Source organism: Schistocerca nitens, chromosome 2 (genome assembly GCF_023898315.1).
Source record: "Schistocerca nitens isolate TAMUIC-IGC-003100 chromosome 2, iqSchNite1.1, whole genome shotgun sequence".
Taxonomy (NCBI): Eukaryota; Metazoa; Arthropoda; class Insecta; order Orthoptera; family Acrididae; genus Schistocerca; species Schistocerca nitens.
In genome coordinates, this window is record NC_064615.1 from 784,038,557 (window position 1) to 784,045,146 (window position 6,590).

The following is a 6,590-nucleotide window of genomic DNA, read 5'->3' on the forward strand; positions in this document are numbered from 1 at the left end:
GAATAGATTCAGTATTTCTTCATACCATTCACATTGCAGGAAGTTATGCAGTCAAAAGACTGGTTCAGTAACATCTAACTGCAAACCCAGAACTTCATGGAATATTTCCTCACAACAAGAGAGAAATTTAGGTTCAAGTCACAGACCGGCGGAGATTTTCATGTCACTAATAGATATTACATTTGTACCTAATACTGGTGATGTCTAACAGTTCACAGTAAGCGAATAAATGTAAAGTGGGTGACTCCCCCCCCCCCAACACGCGCGCGCGCACACACACACACGTGATGTAACATTACGCAATGATTCTGTAATTACTTTCTCTGGGTGGGGATGGGAGCAGGGATTGTGAACAACACACACATAAAATGGGACAATACAACACATGTAAAAGACATAACTCCTTTTGCAATAAACAAATTTATTTTACTGCAGTTGTTTGTAACATGTCACACTTAAAAAAATTACATTCATTGCAACAGTAACTCCAACACAAAAGATACAAGTGTCAACCACTTCAATAAACATTATATGGCAGTGGGTTTTCACAGTGGAATGTAAACTGTTTCATTTTCTTACAATGCGTCTGTGATACTACCATTGACAGTGCCATAACATTAATATATGAACAGACACATTAATCTGGTATAGATGGTAAAATATAAAATAGCCTAATGATATTCGGTATATGCCATGGCCTATCCTAATTAACCATCCCAAAAAATATAGGGTGGTGGCAGAGAGCGTTTGGTAGTACAATCCTGTAGTTCTGGTGTGGTACTGGATTTGTGATGTGTTTCTGAAAATAAATCAAAGGTATACTGAATTAATTATCAAATACTTTTTGATAGAACCTGGCAGTATAGAAAAGATCAAACATAAGTAGAATATCATCACTACATGTCAAATTAGAAAAGTATTGAGTACATACTGATTAATAACATGAATTTTGTATCTAGAGCACATCACTTGTCGCCAATGAGATACAAATCAACATCCAATGAAGTGCCCACGAGTAAAATCTTCTACATCTGAACAAATATTAAGTCGTAAAATGATGAAGCACATATCCAGCTAATCTGAACACATGTTGCATCAAATTGTAAGTGAGAAGCTGGAGATTGACACTAGTGTTTAACAACTGTCATTTTGTGGGTGCATCTTCAAGGCATTAAGCATTCTCACAGCACCTTCACAATATATACATTTACTAATAGGGCATGACATAAATAAACAATCGCAATTTCAAAAGAATAGTGATTTCTTCCACTCACTGGCAATAATGTCGTCACTGCAAAACAAGTATTCACCAAAACAAACATACAAAATACTCAAAATTTAACAAAAAATTACAAAAATGAAAACTATTGGTGTAGTATATTTCACGTGACCTATATATCTCAAATGAAGACGTCAGAACCAGTAACCCATACAGAACTCAACACAATTTTTACTTGAGCTACACAGCTCCAACAAAGCCCTATATACCACGAACCAACCACTCTAAAACATGGTGTTGCAAATTTCACTTTACCCACATAGCTCAAATATGCCCGAGATACAACACTTTCCACTTACTCTATCTAAACCAAAGTTCTCAGTACAACAAACCAAACCATGCTCATATGACTAATATCAGAAATGTATCCTAAACAACGATGGTACATTAGTACCTATGATACCTACCAATAACAATCCAACAATTACTGAAGACTAACAAGGAAATCCTCAAAATTCATGAAAACTTTCACCACCACCAACTGCAACAAACAATGAGCTATTCATAAATATCTATACCTTCTTCACCACAGAAGAAAAATATTATATTTCCAAACATAAAAATGAATCCATCATCTAAATTATGCAAATTCAAAGTAACTCACCAGAAAGCCAGCACAAATTCTTTCAGTAGGCCTGCTCACTAACAAACATACAGCACAACAGAGCTACCAAATACTACAACACACAACCTACAGAGACAAAGACTAAAAACATCAAGGTTCACCATGACATTATGGGTCAAAGCAGACGGATGTAGCTTCAGAAACTGACCTTGTTCGAATAACCTCACGTTAACATCAGGTAGGAAATATTGATGAGGCAATGACAGCAAATTGACAAGAAAAAATATTAAATTATCAAGAGTTAAACTTAATTACTGTTGGAACAATGCAAAAAGGCCAGTACTGTCTGCTTTGCACTTTGAGATCTTTCTCACTGTACTGGCCCACGAACACAATACTTTTAGTCAATTTGTCCTACATCATTTTCTTTCTAAGCAGCGCAGCTAACATCTAAAAAATCGTCCATTCTAACATTGAAATTCTATGACTTACATACTAAACCAGTTACTCCCTAATGTTCCTTATGATTAATAATGAAGAGTGAAATAGACACTGATTTGACATTCGAATTTTCTGAATGTCAGGCGTGACATTCATATGAACCCTTACCTGCTATTTCAGCATCTTATTTTGCAAAAGCGAATTTCCCACAGTAGGCCTATCTCCAGTTTTGCTGCATTTCTCTTTCTGATTTTAGCAACTTTCGTCGCTATATACTTCAGTGACTGAAAATAATGTCCAACAACTCCAACAATTAACATCTCAACATGTTTAATCAAGAGTTACATTTGAAGAAGCCTTCCAACAGCCACTACAACAGTACTAAGTTGCATACAACACAGCTATGAAACAATCTACCGTTTATAACGTTAATCAGTACAACACTACATGTGCAGCTTGATTACATACGTCACAGTATTACATAAATCCTACAGATTTATATTCTATGGGAAAATACGATATTCTAACCACAATCATTTTAACTGGTCAGCTTATTTGCTTCCCAGAATGCGAATGTATATTACCGTACGTTTCCAGTTTTCTCTCCAAGTATTTTGCCTTACGCTTTTCGTCTCTTAGAAATCACAATACCACAAAGCATTTTACTTAGTTACTACAAAAGTTCCACGCGGCATCTACCACCTCGACGAAAACAATAACACACAGATCTTTCTGCCGCCAAAAAGTTCGTCTTCAAAGATAATACTCGCAAGGCCTTCAAATGGATGTGGTAACTTCTGTGAACTATGTCACTCCCCGTGTTTAGCTGTCGCTAGAGTCTAGTAGGTCTGGTTAAGGCAATTCGGTCGCTTATACGACGAACTAAGAGATTATAGGGGCCTGTACGGGAGAAGTGTTTATGGGGAGCGCGGGCAGGATTTATCGCGTCTCGTCCCACACTAAGATAGTATTTGTGAAGTGATAGAAAGTTCTGGCCCTAACCGGCAGACTTTACCAGAAATGGTTGATGTTAATGGGGAGCACGAGCAAGATTCGTCGTGTTTCGTCCCGCAGGAGTTGGATGTTGAAGTAGTAACTGAAAGTTCTGGCCCTAACCGGCAGACCTTACCGAAAGTTATAGTGGTAGAAGTAACCGACCCATCCGACGCAAACCTCCAGTTTAAACATTGCGAGAGTATTAAGGAGAAAGATTACGAAAATTTTAGTGATAGCCGGACACGATTGGTAGAAAAGCACGCAGATTACAGCGTGTATGAGGTTAGAGCTGACGTTATTCGGTCAGACGGTAGCAGTGTGGGTTGCGCAGATCCAGAGGAAGTAATTGCAGATACTACTGGGCACATTCCTCCAGGTAGATTGGCAGATGAGATCAATCTGACCAAAGAGGAATCAACGAAGGTGACAATTAGTGATTGATAGCAAAGCAACACTCACTAGTTGACGAGTTACAGGAAAAGGTTTCGGTATTGGAGGCGAAGCTACAGACTAAGCCTCAGGACAAACGTGTTGAAATTAAAACTGTATGTGAACAGAGGCTGAAAAAGCCGCCAGATAAGACGGATTTACGATCAAAGCCGGATGGTTTTTTCTGGAATGACCTGGATATAGACGAGGATTTATCGTGGGAAAATAAAGAAACAGTTGAGGACAAGTGTAAACAGATAGTAGTGTCTGTTAATATGCACGACCTACAACTAAACGTGTTGATTGATACCGGTGCAGAATTGAGTGCTGTATCTGGGAAAATATTTGAATTACTGAAAGACAGACCTGGTATCGTAGTTATGCCAGTAACAGGAGTGAAAATTATCGGTGCTACTGGGAAGGCCAGTAAACCGGTCACAAAACAGATTTTTGTCAACTTCGAGATATGTGGGGCACGATTTGAACAAGAGTTTGTCGTCGTGCCAGACTTAACTACGGAAGTAAGTATCGGGTTGGATTGGGTATTAAAGTACCGTGCAGTGATTAATTGCGAAAGCAAAACTTTGACATGTACGTCACAAGATAAAACAATAGTAGTTAGTTTTGACGAAGCAGGAGATGGTGTGCATAGGCAATACCAGCCTATACACATTGTTAACTGGCCGGATGCTATTGACGTAGGTATGAATTTGAACTACTGTAATGTGAGGAATCTCGGCATTGACAATAATGTAGAAAGTGAATTGGAAAGTATTGTAGACGGTGTGTCAAACGTAACACACGAACAAAGACGAGGCCTGTATGAAGTAATAATGAGGAATAAGAGTGTGTTTTCAGACAAATCGGGACTTGTGGAAGAGATAATCAAATTCCCTCCACGGATTGACATTAATATTGGTGTGAAAAAAGTTCGTTTGCGAGAAATAATGAAGCTAAAAGTCGATGCTCGATACGGCGTCATGACGCTAAAGCGCGTTTTGCTAAGTTTGCAACTGGAGACTTAGTACTTGCAAAAGGAAAACACATTCTTCTTGCCACTAGCATTGTCAAAACTTTGCAGCGCCATAGGTATTGTATGGCAATACTGTTTGTCAAAACAGCGATTTTTGGGGGTGGGACTAATTGATACTCCTGAATTAGCTTTGTTTTCGATGAAATATTCTGAATAATTTCTATTTGTGATATCATATTGAGTTACTAAACTAAACGTTTTTATACCGAGAAGAACGTTACCCTTACTTTCGTCTTTCATTTTTCTACTCACCCACCTCAGCTATGATTATGGCAATGAGAGAGTGTTCACTGCAGCACTGCCTTGTCTGCCTATTTGTAAAGTGCTCCTTTTCTAAAACGATAGGTGCTTTCGAAATCATTTGAATTTTTCTGCAAAAGCTGTATCTTATCATTTTCTTTCGCTACTACGTAACTGAGCTACTAACTGTCACAAGTTAAGGAACAAATCTTGACACTCCACGTCACGTCTCCGGCAAGATCACAGGAGTAGCCACAGTTATGTGCATTGCGAATACCACGTTACGTCACCATCAAAATGAGGGAATGTCTCTGAACAGGCATCGTCTGCCGCATGTTCCAACATCAAAGTTGTTTGTATCACAGATATGCCAGTCATAAGAAGGGAGAAAATCAGTAGTTAGTACGAAATACAGTTTTTCCGGTACCACTGTGAAAAGATTTAGAAAGATGTTCATTGAATATGCGAGTTGAAAAATCATCAATAAGAATGAAAAATAAAAATGGTGTCCACACTGTCTTTTTTATTTCATCTGCACTATATCAAAACATCTGATATTTGTTAACTGCAGTGAGCGCAAATTTCCGTCACTTCGCTTAGTGTAAGGAATTCTGTTGGGTAATATTAATTGGTAGTATCGCCAAGGATGCTGTCCATTATCTCGATTGTCTAAAGTCAATGTTGTGTATAAACAAGGCAAAGTCGATATCTTGGTTTGTTTCTGAGTACCTCATTAAGACTAGAGAATATAAGAGTGGGATAATGTAGAAATGCGTAATGCAAGCAGTCAGATATTTATACAGTGACATTCTTAATTAATATTTGCGTGTGTAATGGGTGAATTTTTACTTGTGAACTCTTATGACTGCTTGCTTATAGCAGACACGAGATTACTTTGAGTTCTTCTTCAGTGTTTGAGAGCTTTAGAGCTGCCTGTTGTTCAACATATGTACATAATTTCGTCAGTGTCATTCCAACACATCTTATCGTACTTTAATGTCTGTTAAATATCAGTTTTGACAGTAGTTGGCCACAACAGTCAAGATTGGGTACCTCGTGTATGATAACTTTATTGAGAGTGCATATCTTTGACAGTATGACACAAACTGCAAAGAATTACTAACAACACAACACTGCTAGTATGAACAACCGCGGTAAAACAAAAAAACGACGAACAAAAACAGGACAGCGAGGAGGACTACCAAAGATCATACTGATGCGTTCTTTGTTGGTGTGGCGGGGGGTAGGTGTGGAGGGGGTAAATGGGCGGGGCTTGTGCAAATGTCCGGGGCTGTCGCTAACGTTTCCTTTCTCAGCGACACAAATGTGTATTTTCCTCAACATCTCGGTATCGAACAAGATGAAAAAAAAAACACAGAAGCAATGAACAAACTTGTAAGTATGCATTACCTACGGTAGATATGGAGATGAAAAACGCATGGAAGTGTACAACTGCACATTTGCCTGTTTTGTTTCTGCTTCAGTAGTCACACATTCAGTTTTTCCTTGTGACTCCACAATTTGATTTATTAATCTGTGGTATTCGATGTATTCGTGTATTATCCATAATACCTCCGCATTTTGGTGGTATTTCTGATATTGTAGCT

General features: G+C 38.3%; 1 long non-coding RNA gene across 1 annotated transcript; it reads right to left on the reverse strand.

The window, feature by feature from the left end:
* Positions 1–520: 520 nt before the first annotated feature.
* LOC126234630 (uncharacterized) lies at positions 521–3,020 on the reverse strand. Its single transcript, XR_007544755.1, has 3 exons — positions 2,870–3,020; positions 2,454–2,569; positions 521–799 (listed from the first exon to the last, which is right to left on the reverse strand). It is a non-coding gene; the product is annotated as an uncharacterized LOC126234630 (long non-coding RNA).
* Positions 3,021–6,590: the final 3,570 nt, after the last annotated feature.